We start from the raw sequence: 17,174 nt of genomic DNA, 5'->3' as shown, positions 1-17,174 counted from the left end.
CATCAGTTTCGATTGCCCCTTGCAGATACCCGTGCGATTGTTGCCTCTTGTTCAGATTGTCAGAGGCATTCTCTACCCCTTTCTTCCTGTGTCAATCCTCGCGGTCTTGCCTCCCTCCAACTATGGCAGACCGACATTACTATTTTCCCTGAGTTTGGCCGCCTTCGCTCCGTTCATGTGTCTATTGACACTTTTTCCGGCTATGTCTGGACTACTGCCCTTTCTTCAACCGGCACTCGCGATGTTATTCGCCACTGGCAAAGTTGCTTTGCCGTTATGGGCATTCCAACCACTATTAAAACGGATAATGGTGCCGGTTATATATCTTGCCGCACGGCTTGTTTCCTTGCTCGTTGGGGTGTGTCCCATATCACCGGGGTTCCCGGTAATTCTACGGGTCAAGCTATTATTGAACGTACTCATGCTTCCCTTAAATCTTTATTACTTAAACAAAAAGGGGGAGTAACCCCTGACCCACATCCAGATGCACCTGAGCATACCCCGCAGGCCCGTCTGTTAAAGGCCTTATATGTTTTAAATTGGTTACAGCCTGGCCAACATGACACACCCCCCGCGTTCCGGCACCTCTTTGGGCTGACCCAGGACGAACAAATCGCCCGGCCCCAAATGTGCGGGTTTGACTATCGCCAACAGATGTGGAAAGGGCAGGTGGAATTGTTAACCTGGGGAAGGGGATATGCTTGTGTTTCTACTGATGTAGGTCCCCGGTGGATCCCGGCCAAGTGGGTACGTCCGTGGCTACAGCAACCTCGCTCGCCCTTGAACCCGGCGCCTGGAGAACAAGATCCTGCGCTTGGAGAGGAAGCATCAGAGGAGGTTGTGCTTGCGGCCATATCCTGTTTATTTCCAGAATGAGGATGTGGGTTGCCAGAATTGTTATAGTATTATTGCTTGGGTTGCAAGGGGGACTCCTTGTACCCCTACGCGTGCGAATGACGTATAACCTATGGGAACGTCTAGCATTGATAGCCAGTGTCACACACTTTTGTTTGTCTGATTCTGTGGCAGCCGGGGAACTACTGGGCACTTGTCTTGTGCCCATATGTCATCATCCCGAAGAAATTGGCAATAACACCATGCTTGCAGCTTATGCCAATTTGTCTTCACAGTATTCGAACATGGCAAATTGGGGCCCCGCCAATTATTCCTTGCCCCCTGGGGCCCTATCTTTACATACCCCGTATCCAGCCGGGGCGAATAATGTAACGTGTGCACGAGTGGTTAATTGCACACGCGCAAAAGTACCCATGGGCTGCCAAACTGTAAGCGCCCCCTTTTTGAATTGTAGTAATGCGGTTAATGTTTCTTTTAATTATGGACATATTATTTTGCCATCTGGTTGGTTTTTTACCTGCGGCGCACGTACTTTCAGTTATATTCCTGCTAATTTAAGTCATAATACCTTATGCTGTCTTAGCCGAATGACCCTTTTGTTGCCTGGAAAGAATCAGCAGCGAAGTCGGCGGAGTGCGACCCTGCAAGATATGTGTTCAGCCGATGTTAGCTTATATAGTCACTCGGAATATTTGGCCTTAATGAATGCCGTTGCAGGCATTCTTGGTTTTTCAACTTATTACACGGTACAAACTTTGAATGCATTAGCTTGCTTTGCTGTTAAGGCGCTTAATGCTACATCACAGGCAATTGCTCTTTTAAATATGGAACAGCAGGAATTGAGAGATGCCATTTTAGATAATCGAGCTGCGATTGATTTTCTATTGCTTAAGCATCATATGGGATGTGAATCTTTTAAACATATGTGTTGTTTTAACCTTACGGATAATAGCTGATCCATTGAGGAGCGCCTGGATGAGTTGACTTCTCTCACTGAGCACATCTGTCAAGATACCGGGTTTGCGGATTTTGGGACTAGCTTACAGGGTGGTTGCCTTCTTTGGGGTGGCTTCGGCAATTATTTGGAATTATAGTTTTTGTATGTATTGGTATTATTTGCCTTTGTTGCTGTCTGCAATGTCTCCCCTCCTTGTTTGATATATTCCGTAAAATGCATTGCTCCGCCCCCGTTAGGTCACCCCTGTTAATGAACGAGAATTGGATGGAACTACGCAAGTGACCGGTGGTCCATGTATCATGTGATAAAAAGGGGGGAGATGTGGGAACATGGTGTATTTGTGAGCTAGTTAAGAATATTTATGAGCTAGTTAAGGTCGCGGTGAACCTTTAATGAACTTTGAGAAAGAGTTACAGGCTGGAACGTGACCCAGGCAAACTGGCAACACCAGACTTCGTTGACAACAGATAGCGGACAGCTGTGCTCCAATCAAGAGGAAGGACGCACGTGCATAGCCCGTGCTGAGGCTGCTCGACCAACGAGATGTCTCCGTGATCAGGTGATGGACTTTGGAGGGGGTTGAAAATATTATGTAAAAGGAGTGTATAAAAGCAATGAGAAAATAACAGATAAACGGCTTAGCTACCAACCATATTGGCTGTTGTGCTTTGTCCGGCTCGCATGAAAACCCCAACATACACTGCTATTTTTAGCCCCCTAGTGTAAGCCCTGTGAATCTGAGTCAGTTGATCCAGGCTCTGAGACTCACTGCCAGGGTTTTTTTTTTTTGATTCGTAGACATACACAGAGGCACAAAGAGGTCAAGTGCCTTTCTCTCTTTGTCCTCTCTAAATATAACAGAGGTAGGCAAAAATAATTAAAAAAATGGATATGAATTCAGATCCAGATCTGGCTGAGGATTCTTCCAAGATTTTAGGGTTGTATGGACCCAGCATTTTGTTTAAGGCCCATCTTTAAGTTATACATGATAGAAAGACTTAGAACTGAAGTATTAACTGTTGCTGAATGTACATATGTAACTTCCTTATGGCAGAAATCTGTTATAGCAATGAGCCTTAAAAAAACTGCAGGAGCCACAGGAAAAGAAATTAATCACTGCAAAGACAGTAAACAATATCTTTTGCTGAAGATCTGGGATAAATTCTTTTTTCCAGATAAAGTAATAAATCAAAATTGAGCTGTGTCTTAAATTAATCTCCCTTAATTTGCTTTTGTTTTCCAGTCCATAGTTAATCTGAACCAATACATAACATGCTTTCAAAAACAGCAGTTATCTCCTTCAGCAATTTCGACCAAAATCTTTCCTTTAAAATATTTTAAGTTTTTGTGTGTGTGTGTAAACCAACAACAACAAACAATAACTGAATAAAAAAGCCAATTAATTTTGGAGTGAGATAGGGAGTTGGGGATGTCCTGGGGGGGGGAAGTTAGCGATTAGTATATTCAACACATATGGACTCAGGTGATAGGTGAATTAGCTATACCTACAATAAATAGATGAGACTAGACAGAAGCTGCATGGTTTCAAGCAGCAAAAGAAGTACTTGTCATCTCATATTTATCTTTGGGTTTTGTACTGGCTCCGGTCACCACAGTATCTGACCATGGTGTACTAATTATAGACATAGCCATCATTTTGAGAAAAATCCTTGTGCCAATACCCAATCAGAGCAACTGGGTTGGTCACTAGTCAGTGGATCCTTCTTTGTGCAGATGCACAAGTGGCTCTGTAACCATTCTGAGGAGGAAACTTCAGCCTTTGTGTGTTCAGTTTCTTAGCATCCAAAGGCTCCAATGTGGCCTGGCCCAATTTTCCCCTGTTTACTGCCTTTAAGGGACTCCTCATGGAGCAGAGCTCCAGCAATTCAGTGTGCATGTATCTCATCTGACACCCCCAAAACATGCCTCTCCTCTTTACACAACAGAACTATACAAGTTCTGCTCTCTGGGTACCTTCCATGGGTGAGTAGGTGAGGGCAGGACTCACCCCACTGGCCGTTTAGGAGTTGGACTGGTAATATTATATTGCAAGTGATCCATATGCACTAATGTCCATGCTTTACCTCCTTTGTATATTTGAAAACTCCAATTTAAAATCAGAAATTAAAATATTTAAAAATTAAGGGCTCTGTCTCCCTAGAAAGAAAATAGTACTACAAGTAGCAGTTGAAATCAGGACACAAATAAATGAGAGTACTCAGAGCGAGGAGAATAGGGAGAACTGGGCCCTTTTTCATAATCATTTCTTGCACTCACACACTTCTTTTTCACTGACCATTGTCATTCGCAGTCTCCTCACTCCCTATCCTACAGCAGTGAAAATGTGGGGAGTACCAAAACCCTCTAGACCTGGATGGAGCACTGCCACTAAAGAATCTTGCCCCACCTTCCTGGCTGGGGAATGAGCATAGCCGTGGGAGGTTATAGTCCAGTTCTAGGCACAACAGCAGTGCTGGCACAGACAGAGTTCTGTTTCCTTTTCCGGCCTGGGTGCAGAGCAGGAGAGATCAGGAAGAAAAGGAAGGGAAGTGGGAGGGTAGCCAATAGGCAGGGAAGGAACCGCTAAGCGGAGTCTGGGTTCCTCTAACAATTACAATGTAGGGGAGGGACCCAGTCAGTAAATACTGCTAGTTGTGTTGCTCCTTAGATCTGATCTTGGAGATAGCCACCCAAGTTTTGAGCTGCACTAAATCCCCACACACCTCCACATGGGAGACACTGTGACCATTTTCTACTGTTGCCATCCCATAGGACTGTCTGCTGCTGGGGTCCATCCTAGAGTCTACAAGGGTACCTTAACATCTGCAATGAACCTGCCTCATATCTCGTACAAGGAATGACATGAAGACTTTAAAGAACAGGGCTGTAATACAGTGTACTTATGATCCACTCTATCCCTTATTCATTTACCCCATGTAAATAACTGTCTAGCTAATTGACCAGTGCTCAGGTACTGAGTTTGGGGGATGCTGACAAACTCCATGCTGAGAGTGCTATATGATTGTCAAGATTCCCAGTACTCCTGTAAACTTGGTCAGCAATGGCAACAACAGAAGAATACAGTTCTTCTGGGGCATTAATATGTAAAAAAAGAAAGAAAAGGACCATTCCAAAGGGCGAATGAAGGACTATATTAATGCTATAGCATTAAACTGTAAATTCCTTTTGCAGTGGCTGGAAGTTAAAGTGTAAATATACTATTTTCAGTCATCATTAACACAGTGTATTCAGAGTGTGTTGCTCATGCGAAATATGTATAGCAACTTCTCAGTAGTGTTTCAAGAGATAATGTTTTCCAAAATGAAACAACTGAATAACACAGAAGATAGCACTTAATGGCCAGAATTCCAACGTGTATGTGAAATGGATGAGAACAAGTGAGTTTAATTTTTTTTAAAAAGAGCTATTGCTCTCTCTCCATCAGTCTATTTATATAGTCTAATAAAGAGCCATTGTGTGCGCTCCCATCCTCTTCATCTCCCTCCCTCCTCCCCCCCGCACCCAGCTTGAGGGGGGAAGAAAAGGGGAAATGAGATCACAGGAGCCTGTGACACTAGAAATAAAATGTTTTTAGAAAAGTGAGTACTGTGCCTGTTTGAATTTTATTGGTTTAATCTGCAATTTGGGGAACTTCTATGAATCCACAGAGGTGGTCAGTTATTGGAGGCAGAAAATGTCTCTGTTCCCAGGAGACAATATAAACAGAGATGGGAGCCATGGACATGTGGAGCTCTGAGAATGAAGTTGTGAGGTCTATGTGTGGGGGAGCAAGCCGTGTAACCTGTAAGAAATAGAAGTTCTCATTACTTAGAACTGCTGCAGATGGACCAACCAGAAGGCCGCATGCTGCACAGCCTTGGCTTTAGAACAAAGTGACACTGTTAATAGCACTTGAGATCAAGTTAAGTTGGAGCTGCAGTTTAGACTAAGAATAGTCAAAGGCTGAACTCCACTGAATTTTAGATAAAATGGAATTTAGAGCCCCACCACACCTGATTTTGCAAAAACAAAACCTGACTGAAAGTTTCACAAAACCCGGTTTGCCCTTTTTAGAGACGGGGAGGAAAAAATCCCAAATCTTCCCCCAAAATCCCTTGAATTTTGAAAACATAGACAAATGCAAGCTTGATCTGAACCACTCTTATGAGGAGATTTGAAGGCTTAGAGATTGTGTTTTGGTTGTTCAAAGAATCATCTCTGTTCAATAAGCATTCTATTTGTCACAGTTTGACTTCTACCTTATAAAAGGTATATTTAACCTATCCTCTTCGGGCAGGACATAGATGAATGTATGTGAACTATGTTTTGAGTGACCTCTGTGTGCCTCCAGCAAAGCTCTAGAACATTCACCACTTAATAGTTTAAATTTGTGCTTCAGTAAAGGTCAAAAAGGAGAAAGAAAAAAAATCAAATCCTTCAAGGCCATAAATATGCTCACAGAGAAGAAACAGTTTCCCCATAATACAAATCTATTTGGCTGCTGAAGGTAAAAAGCCAGCATTTTAATCAGAATATAGCAATGTGGAATTTCCATCTTGCAGATAACTTGACATGGCTGGAAGAACAGAATGTGTAATGTTCAGAGTACAGCTGATCAAAGATTTTTGATTAAACCTTATTACAATGAAAAATTTACTTTTCTACACTCAAAGCTTTCATTAAAAGCTTTTTTTTTTAAAAGAAAATTTTGAAATTTCAGAATTGGGGTTTTAATTTTTTGTTTTCGCTCTCTTTTTCCTCTTTATTCCTTGCCCCTCCCCCCACCCCTTGTTACCACTGAATGCAAGGGAATGAATGATATCGGGGAGGTCTTTCACCTTTTCATTGTTCTTTTTGACATGGCCTAACTTATCAAAAAGTTCAACTTTTGAAGACTTCCATAGTAGCAAAAGGGTGGACAGGCAGGAAAAGAGGAAAAAACAAAACAAAAAACCCATATAGCATTGACCAGAAGAAAGGAGGGAAAAAAATTAAATTAACACTTCAAAATAAGTTAAAAAATGTGCAAACATTTTAAAAAGTTATTCCATTTTCAACCCTGCAAAACAGAAATGATTTCAAAATTTTCAAGTTTGTGAAGTTTTCTTTGTTTTCCCCTTTGCACCGGCTCTAGTTCAGAGTAGATAGATAAACTAAGGGCTTGTCTACAATGGAGGAATTGACTGGTGCAGCTCTTCCAGAGTAATTCCTCTGTGTGGACACTCTATTCCAGAATAATTACTGTACATAATTTATGAATTGGAGTAATTATTACAGAAATAAATTCACCTTTATTTTGGAATAAAGTAACTTATTTCAGAATACAGAAGTCTATTCAGGAGAGTTCTTCTGCAGGAACTATGCCAGTCAATTTTCACATGTAGACAAGCTCTTAGTGGTCCTCCCTAACTGGGTTGCACCAGGATGTGATTTGAAATGGAGGCTGGGGAATGGAAAGCGAAACAAAGTGTCCCCATGTTGGATAGAGCTGCCTATTATAAGCTGTACTTATGACTGGCACTGCCATGTGGAGACTCTGGTTGAATTAAAGGATTTTTGACACAGAAATTTGCCATGATTTTCTCAAGAGGCTCCCTATAGTGTTCTTCTGCTAACCCCAGCTGCTGAAGTCAAATGATTTTGTGAACATCTCAGCTCTTAATAAAAAAACCAACAAGATTCTGGGGGAAGTAATATCTTTTATTAGGCCAACTTCTTCAGCTCCGGTGGCACCTCCAAAGCTTGTCTCTCAGTAACAGCCATTGATCCACTAGAAGATATCTCATTCACCTTGTCTCTCTAATATCCTGGGACCAACATAGCTACAACACTGCAAAACATGTTTTACGTACTACGTATCTGGTTGGGAAGAAAAGGCTAAAAAGGTCAGCCAAGTATAACCCAAAGGCTCAGAAATTCTGAAGCCAAATAAAATCCCCACCACATTTTTTTTCCTAAACAATATCACCACCAAGTCATTTTTAAGATAATCTAATAAATTTTGGGGTCTGAGTCATGATTCTGAATGGGGGGGAGGTGTGGCAGTACTGCATTTATTAGGAAACTTCTGATGTCACAGTATATTAGATCATTAATTTTCCATGACCTGCAGTGTTGTTGGAAAGTCTTTTCCATGGGGAGGATAGCATGACACTATGCTAATTATACCCTGCCCTATTTTTGTTCTAATAGTGGCAGATTTAAGACTATGCTATGCATGTAGCTTTACTGGTCACAATCATCTCAGGGGCCTTGTTAATATGCACTTAACTTGCTACCCACATCCTAGTTACAGGTAGGGAGAGTGTAGCATGGTATCTCCCACAGTTTTTAAATTTACATGGAACTCTACAAAACCTAAAACCAATTCAACTGAGCAGAGACACAAAATGGCAGAGGTGAAGCAGCCCACATTCCCCACCCCAAGGACTAGGATGGGACAGATACTATTTTTTTAAATAGTGAAAGAGGACATCTGGGCATGTCTTACTTTAATAAAGTGGAGGGAGAATCAGGGAGATCTATCAGGGAGAATATGGCAGTAGGATTCAACACTAGGACCAGTCAACCAGTTCACATAAAAGAAGAAGCTTTCCCCTAAACAGACTGTAATCACCCCATTACTTTGAGGTTTGGGAAAAAAAAAGAAAAAAAAGACTAACTCTACATCAAGGAAACAAGCATCACTGAGGGAGTAAAGTATGGGTCCGAAAGATGGCTGAATGATTCACTGCCAGTCTGACAAATTTAGCCTCTTTTCTGTTTTTGAATGATTGATAGACAGCATAGCAGTGCTAGTAAAAACACCCTAAGCTGTGCTGCAGGCTAAGTCAGTTTATGGCCAGCTCTAGGATCAAGGAACCACAAGGGTGGTATAAAACAACTTCTGCCCCCACACTCAGATGCTACTTAAGCAGAGCTCAACCAAACCTCAGAATTAGGCCCCAGAGAAGGAGAATTTTGAAAATTGCTTAACTATTAGAAATAGAGCTACTGACTGATATTAGACACATTCTTTCAGAAGATATTTAAAGATGTTATATGCTCTAGCTCAGTGAGAAATGTTCACACAAATATAGTTTTATAATGCCTAAACTCATGTGATAAAAATCAGTTGGAAAGTATATCACTGAAAAGGAAGCTATAGGATGTCTAATAGTACAGGCTCATTCATGTATAACTATAACAATCCTTTAAAAAAAATCATGTACAGAAGCTGATTGAACAATATGAAACTGTGCTGCTCTATTAATTTCTTTGCTCATTTTTTAACTCTGATATGTATTTCCATTGCTAACTCGCTTCAGTTGAAATATTATAATTTCAGAGTTCATTATGACACTGGCATCTCTGATCACTTTGGCATTTAGGGTTGAAAATTTCCCATCTTGCTTTATCACTAAAAACACAAGGGCCTGATCTTGCAAATTCTGCTACATGTGGGTACCTACTCATGCAACCCATGTCTGTTGAGACACCTGTAGGAAACCAGGTCAATTTTGAGTAATTTGGGAATAATTTCTATCATGTATAAAATTCTTAAAATTTTAAAGCCAGTGGAGCTATGCCAATTTACAGCGGGGCAGGGGGGATTTGGCTCAACAGTTGTTGGTCAAGGCCAATGTTGGGTCCTAGGAGAAGGTACTTCAGATTGCAGGCTTCAACATATTCCATTTCAGCTTTGTCTAGTTACCGGAAAGAGCTGAGTGGTAATGTGTGTACACCTTTATGTTATTCATTTAAAGTGAACATAATCCTGGGAAAGGCACCTTCTTTTTATTCCCTCTCAGTTTTGTAGAAGCAACTAGAGCCAGAAGACAGCTATCAGAAATCCTCATCCCGGTTTGTAGCTTTTGACTCCTCCGAGCTCCAGTGCATTTTTGCCTTCCCCATAAGTCCCAGGTAGCATAAAACTCTATTTCTCCACTCCTGCAGTCCCTGCTGGAGACCAAGGAGAGAGATAGAGGAGGAGAAGTTCCTCCCTCTCTATAGTCAGTCTTTGCAGGAGCACTGATATAAGCTGCCTCTGTCATCACAACAGCTGCACCAGCAAAAAGATAAATGAGAGGGACAGATATCAGAACCGAAACTAATCTACTTTAAAAAAAAAACCCACAACAACAACAACAACAAAAAGGGTGTATCGTGAATTCCATATTATTTATGGGGGCCTTTGGATGAGACCATCTTTAAACACCTCTCACCAGCAGCCTCGCTTGTTTTTTTTACATCATTATGCTTAGGATTTGTTCTAGTATTTTCCTAGTTCTTTGCAGAAATGTATTGGATATTATGTGACATGAAGGTACAGGTTATTAAGCTCAACTCTATCTGGACTAATAATGACCTCGGTATCGAATGATTCCTATTTGTAGGTTGTAATAAATGTACACTGCTTTAAAAATACCTTGGTTGTTAATAGGAATAATGAGCCATAACAATGAATTAATAGACTTCCTAATACAAAAGATGTAATATAATGTTCAGTAGTACAGCAAGGAGGCCACTGGTTAAACAACTGAAAGGTAGTGTTTGAATTTAGAGACAGGAGGAATATCTGAGACTGCTAATATTCTTTGTAGAATGGAATAACTTGTAGTAGCAGGGTTTGGAGGATTATCACTAACAGCCAAAAAACTTCATCCCAAAATATACTTGGAGTGAGTAGCAGAAGAACATCTTGTGCCCAAAAGCTCTGTTGGGTCCCCAGGCATTGTCATGATCTGTATATGAATGGAAAAATCAGAAAGTGAACATGAAAACCTGTGCTTAACAAAATACAGATGGGAAATTCATGCACTCTCGCCAAATTCTTAGCTAAAAAGTGTCCCTTTAGCTGTTCCTGATAGCATGCATTTCAATGAAAATCTCTTTGGTGCCTTCTACCCCATGCTATAGTCCAAGCTGAGGGACCCATCAGAGCTGCACCCAAGAGGATTCCTTGTTGTGATCTATTAGAGGTGAGGGCAGGGAATAGAGCAGAGAAGTGCCCTTTCCCTCTATACAAAATGTGAATGATCTGTGGGATTTCCATTGTACATACAATGGTTCTGAAAGCTTACACCCCCTGTGTACTCCACAAAGGGGTGGACAATGACTCCCTCCAACAGTGTGATATAGTAGTCCAAGAATTCTGGAATTTTACACTTTAGGTCCCAGCTCTGACCTCATTCCAGTTTTAAGCCAGAACAGCTCCATTCACTTCACTGGAGTTATTCTTGAGTCAGATCAATGTGAGAGACATGTGGCATTTGGAACTGTACCTTTAAGTGATTTAGCTTCCCAGACAGGAAAGCTAGGGAAGAGGCAGGGCAGAAGCTTATGCGGTATTACGCAGAGGTGGTTGGAAACTCTTTCAAGCACTTTGTGCCCAGAGTGATTACTGACCACCACGAGAAGAATTAAGACCAGGTTGTTTTGCAAGTACATTTTGCCTTGCACATTCTTTCCCACAGCAGAACATGTTCTGATCCTTCAATACCAAAGACTGCAACTCTACCCGCTGGTCACAGAAAACTGCTCTTCTTTGGATATGAACCCTGCCTGAAATGCCAGATCTGTCTGGTTCCCCACAAGCAGGGCCGGCTTCAGGCACCAGTTTTGCAAGCAGGTGCTTGGGGCAGCATTCAGAATGGGGCGGCAGTCCGTGTCCTGTGGCAGTAATTCGGCAACAGCTCTGCCACTCTTCCCACCATGGCAGCTTTTGGGCGGTAGCTCCACTGCTAATGCGGCCATGGCAATTTAGCGGCAACTGCTTGGGGTGGCAAAATTGGTAGAGCTGTCCCTGCCCACAGGAGACAGCAAAAGCCTTCATAATCTATACAAAGGTAACAAGGTCGGCAGTTACAAAATTAAATATTTTCGGTCGTGATGAGCACAACTTATTTGATTGCCTTTTATTGACTTTCCTTCTTTCAAGGTGACTGCAGCATAACATTCCTCATACAAGGTTTCAGAGTAGCAACCGTGTTAGTCTGCCACAAGTGCTCCTATTCCTCATATAGTTACCTACAGTGTGATGCAAGCATCATGAATGCTATGTACTTCATTCTTTCAGGATACTAGAAGGATAAGATCAAATTTATCTTTACTAGTAGATTACATGGAGTTCATCAAGCTATCTGCTGACCTTGTAAACCAACAGTCACAGAAGTGAGTGAAAACACATGCTACGCTAAACTTAGAAAGTGAGTAAGCTGCTATCATCTTCTCCAAGAACTCAGAGTCCCCATGAACTGCTCTACATGGTTATTAAAGACAGTGATCTTAAAATTCGTCTTATATAAAGTCTGGGTTTTTAAGAACATGTATTCTGCATAAAAAAAATGATGACCACTTCATACTGCATCAAGAGTTGGTTTTCTTCTTTTGCCTTCCATTAAGAAAAGAATTTAAATTCTTACCTTTCTTCTAATAGCGATGGCTAATGGAAATTATGTGAAGTTAAAGTAGATCAAAATGGGAGGGAAGCTTACCCACTTAGCTGGTTCTTGTCAGATGTCTTAACACCTTCTACTGGTGTTCTTGTAACCATTTATAACATACTGTGTAGCATGTTTCTAACATGTGTTAATCATTGGTTAACTCTTTTATAAACTATAATTGAATTCTTAACAGCTGTTCTAACCTATGTGGAGGACCATCCTGGTTTCCAGCTAGCTCCAGGATTGGTGAATGTAAAGATGGCCTCAAACTTCCTTTAGTCTCCCACATCCAGTCCTCTGCTGAATTCAGTTCAGCTGGACCAGAGAGTCTAGTCCATTGTATGTAACTGGAGGCAATACATTAGAAAGCAACAGAATAGTATGATTGGATGAGGACTCATTTGCCTTTATAGCTAAGGAACAGTGTTAAAGCTGAATGGGAGCTTTGTAAAGTATTGCAGTTGGTATTTTTCTGACAGTGTGTATATGAATGGCAGTTATGGGATTGTCACAGTTCAGCCATAAGTCAAGAAAATGTCATAAAACATCAATGACATTTTCTTGAAGTCATTTGAAGAGAGACTTCCATGGCAGCTTTCAGCTGTTGAGTGATTTAACTGTTACACAACTGTGTGCTCTGATCAGCAAAATATGGGAGGTGAATTTCTACATCTCTTAGAAGACAAATTACTAATGTAAGTGGCCTTCAACATTTTTCTATGGTTCTAATTATGATGTTTAACTATAAATCAAGCAACTGGACATCTTAGGTGGATGGAAGTTATTGCATATAGGTTTAAACCTTATGTACAGGATATATGTTTTTATTAAATAACCACAACCCCTCAAGTATCTTGTTATAATTGTAACTTAAAAAAAATCCTAAAATAATGGCATGTTTAATATATTGGGTCAAATTCAAATAGTGACTTGAAAAAAAATAACCTTTTATTAATGTAATGAATGTTTAGACAGTGTTTGTTTGCAGTCAAGTGCAGCCCATTAGGTCCAGAAAATAAATTCTACTGTTATAAAAGAAAAATTTTAAATTACTATTTCATTAGTTAAATTAAAATCAGCTTTCAAAACTTCAGTAAAGACAGGTACAGAAAATATCCAGCTTTAACAAAGTAAGAAGTGGACAAAACAGTACTAAATGCAAAACAGAAACTGGAGTGACATCTGACAACAGAATAAAATTCTTTAGCCAGTAAGTGCTTCTAAATAGATTACAGAATAGTAAAGAATACACATTAAACCAGTATTGTTTGTTCATATTTGCAGCTCTCATGAAGATGGGCACAAAATGGTTGTCAACCTGCCTCCTAAAATAGTTTCATGGTGTCCTGAGAATTCAAGGAACCAGAGTGCAAGTGATAGTAAGGTAAGGATTTATTACTACCACCTCTCTTAGCTAGTAGCCGAAACTCTAATATGGTAGAGACTTGTTTGGCTGTCTGAATGACCAGGGCTCTAATCCTGTCCATACAGGTAGGTGTGGGTAATTTGTCTGCAGCACATGAATTTATTACAGATTAATGCTCACCTGTTAAAGCTCCTGTAAACTTTGACTACACAAGACAAGCTTTACAAAATAACTAGAAGGAATAGCAGTATATAATGTACCAGGGCATATGTTCAAATTGCCCACAGATCATGAGACCTACCACTATTGTTTAAAGAAAATGAGTACTTTTGGCACCTTAGGGACTAACAAATTTATTTGAGCATAAGCTTTCGTGAGCTACAGCTCACTTCATCAGATGCATTTGCTCAAATAAATTTGTTAGTCTCTAAGGTGCCACAAGTACTCATTTTCTTTTGGCGAATACAGACTAACACAACTGCTACTCTGAAACCTGTCACTATTGTTTAGTTATTATTTAGAATTTGACCTGTTGCTTTACATACATGGTGTGTAGCATTTAACTGAAAAGTAATTTGTATTATAGAATTCCATAAGACATTACAAAAAATACATAATTCTCTATTTTATAGGGTTTGGGGTTAATCTCTGTAGAATGCTATTAAATTTCTATATTCTCCTATGGTAAAAACACTGTTACATTGACTAAATCAGTGTTTCTCAATGACTATGGACTGGCACTGGTCCCTGAGAACTCCCTGATACAGTTTAGGAAGGCAGCAAGCCAGTCCCTGGTATCAAAAAGGTTGATGTACATTGGTCTAAAGCCTTCAAAGATCAACGGTAGAGACTTGTGTTTTGTGAGGAAGAGACAGGATTCTAATTCAAGCTCTACAAAGGAATACATTTGATATATCTTGTTACTATATGTCAGTTGTCTACATCACATGGATTTGTGAAAACTAAGAGAAAACTGGACAGACTTCAAGGTTTTAGCCCACTGAGACCAATACGTTCCTACAGCATCAATTCTATCACTCTCTTCTTGCATTGACTTTTTACTTTCCCTCAAAAAGCCCAATCCCCTCATCAAAAGCCATTTAGTTCAATAGGCATATGATCAACCCCTACTGTTAGGGCACACTGAATAACAATGAAGTCTATTTACTTCAAAGAGGTAAAAAGAAATGATTTCACACACACACACACACACACGCACATGCACACTATGTCCTGAAGCTCCAGAGGAGACAGAGCTTTCTACTCTCTCCTCTGTTGGGGAAAAAAAGATGGAAGGGGGGGGGGAAATGGTACTATAGATCACTTCATTTCTGCAGCCTACTTACACACACACACACACACACACACACAATCTTCCAGGGACATTTGGAGTCACCATAATTTTACATGAACTTGAACTTCAGGAGGTGAGGGCTACCAGGAAGCTCAAGGAAGGGAAAGAGCTCTTTGCCAAGCAGACAAGATTCTGCTCAAGGGCCTTAAGTGCTCTTGCCTCCCATTCCACGAGCACTTTAGTGTACAAGCTGAGTGGACTCTTGTAAGGCCCCATATACGCATAACCATAATAAAGCTGAATCAGTGACCTAACTTAGGGTAGTGCTTGCAGATAGGATAATGCAAGCAGATCCCTGGGGACTACAGACAGACCTCCACAGACATACTTGGACTACTGCTACAGACTGACCCAAACTGTGAGTGAGCCTTGGTAGATGAGTAAGGTTGTGCAGTCAAGGGCCTATCACCTGTGGGATTTCTCACCAGCAGATGGAAATGGAGTTAGGAGCACTACTGCCAAAGTTAGAGGGTGATGGGGTGGGAGGCATTTTACTTTTTATTTGCTATAACAGGGCTCACACACTGCAAGAGCACCTCCAGCTGGCCAGGCATGGCATAGGAGATTTCTTCCCATATGGTACCCCTTACCAATTGTTATGTCATCACTGCAGTGGTTCCCTTTTCCTGTAATTCACAAGGCTCTCTCTTCATGACTCGACTTTCCAGCTAGGTCATTCTGTAGTCCCCCATCTCCCGGGGCATCCAAGTCTTACTGGACCAGCTGTCCAGATGGCACCTTCAGAGTCCTGCACCACTTCCCAGTGCCTGGCAGCCCAGACCCACACCCTTCCTCTACACTGGGTTCCAGTCCAGGGACCCTGTAACCAGCAGCCAAAGTATATACAATCCCCTTCCTTGCTACTTTTCCCCTGGTCTTCTTCCTACCCTTTCTTTCCCTCTCTCCCACCCCGTTGACCCTTCTTCCAGGGCTTATTCTCTTGCCCAGGTTTCCTCAATCCTACTGCATTGTACCTAGAGAATGGTTGTAGGCTCTCTCCCTATAGCCCCTTGCTAATACAAACTTCCTCTTTCTATAAATCGAGCCCAGCTTCTTCCCCAGCTGAGCCTGATCAGCAATTAGAGTTTATTAATCCCTGGATCACCTGCCAGGTGCAACTGTGAAGGTTAATTGGCCCCATCTGAGCCACCTTAAACCCTACAGAGCTAGTGTGGGGTGAACACCCATCACATTTGCAAATATGTGTTGTTGCTTTTTCCCCTCACGTTTATGACTGTTCTTTTTCCCCTAATAAAGATGTCCTTTCTATAGACAATAGTGGAGTACTTATGAGTGGGGAAGGCACCTTCTGCCTGTGAAGGCACCCAGAGAGAGGGTATTTAGTTTTCCCAGGTTTCTGAGTGAGTGCTCAAGCCAGTTTAGTTTTTTGTTTAGAGGAACCCTAGATATACTGAACAGGCCCTTTTTGCTGCTATTAACCAGTTGGCAGAAGGGTTACACAGTTATATGCCAACTTGTTCTACATTTATTAACCAACGTTCACAACATGTGTCAAACTGCTTGGGCGTTTTATGTCTTGCTATATACAATTTAATGCAATTTACAATGGGGGTGAAAAGAAATGGGCAAATTCAAGATGCAACTGACTAGCTTTAAAAACTAGCTTTAGATCTCTTCTACAGGGAGCTTGGGTCCTATCAGTATTGAGATGATACAATTTTATATTAATTCTCCAAGTAACAGCTGTTGTTTGGATTATACAGTGGCTTGATGTACCAGATTGCAATGGTTTATCCAAGAATCCAGAGTACAGTATGTCTTTGAATACTTGGCACTGCATATAGTTGGAACTATAAAATCTCACATAGAAATCAATGTACTTTATCATTTTTGGATTATAAGTTGCTTTATAGAAAGCTGTGTTTTTATTTAGATTTTTGTATTTCTTGGAGTATCTGATCATTAGCTTTCAATAACTTAAATTCATATTCAATACAAATTTCTATGTGGAGATTATAATTCTCAGCATTTTAGCACAGAGGAGACCCTCTGCAGGCAGATCTCCCCTCCACTTAGAGCCGCTGCTAGGCATAAGCAGACTAAGCAATTGCTTAGGCTAACTCAAGGGGGTCCCCTATTCACTTTAGTATGTAATGGGGGAGGGCAAAATATTCCTGCTTAAGGCCTTCTATGGGGTAGCATCACCTCTGCCCCCACTTCCCATCCTCCCAGCCAGAAGGCCGCTCAAGGGCCACT

General features: G+C 41.1%; 1 long non-coding RNA gene across 1 annotated transcript; it reads right to left on the bottom strand.

Annotated features, from left to right (window-relative positions):
• Positions 1–10,262: 10,262 nt before the first annotated feature.
• Positions 10,263–15,941, bottom strand: LOC119863785. Its single transcript, XR_005295742.2, has 2 exons — positions 15,548–15,941; positions 10,263–10,536 (listed from the first exon to the last, which is right to left on the bottom strand). It is a non-coding gene; the product is annotated as an uncharacterized LOC119863785 (long non-coding RNA).
• Positions 15,942–17,174: the final 1,233 nt, after the last annotated feature.

Source organism: Dermochelys coriacea, chromosome 11 (assembly GCF_009764565.3).
Source record: "Dermochelys coriacea isolate rDerCor1 chromosome 11, rDerCor1.pri.v4, whole genome shotgun sequence".
Lineage (NCBI taxonomy): Eukaryota > Metazoa > Chordata > Testudines > Dermochelyidae > Dermochelys > Dermochelys coriacea.
The sequence above is the reverse complement of the archived record's forward strand: the minus strand, read 5'-3'. Positions and strand labels throughout refer to the sequence as shown.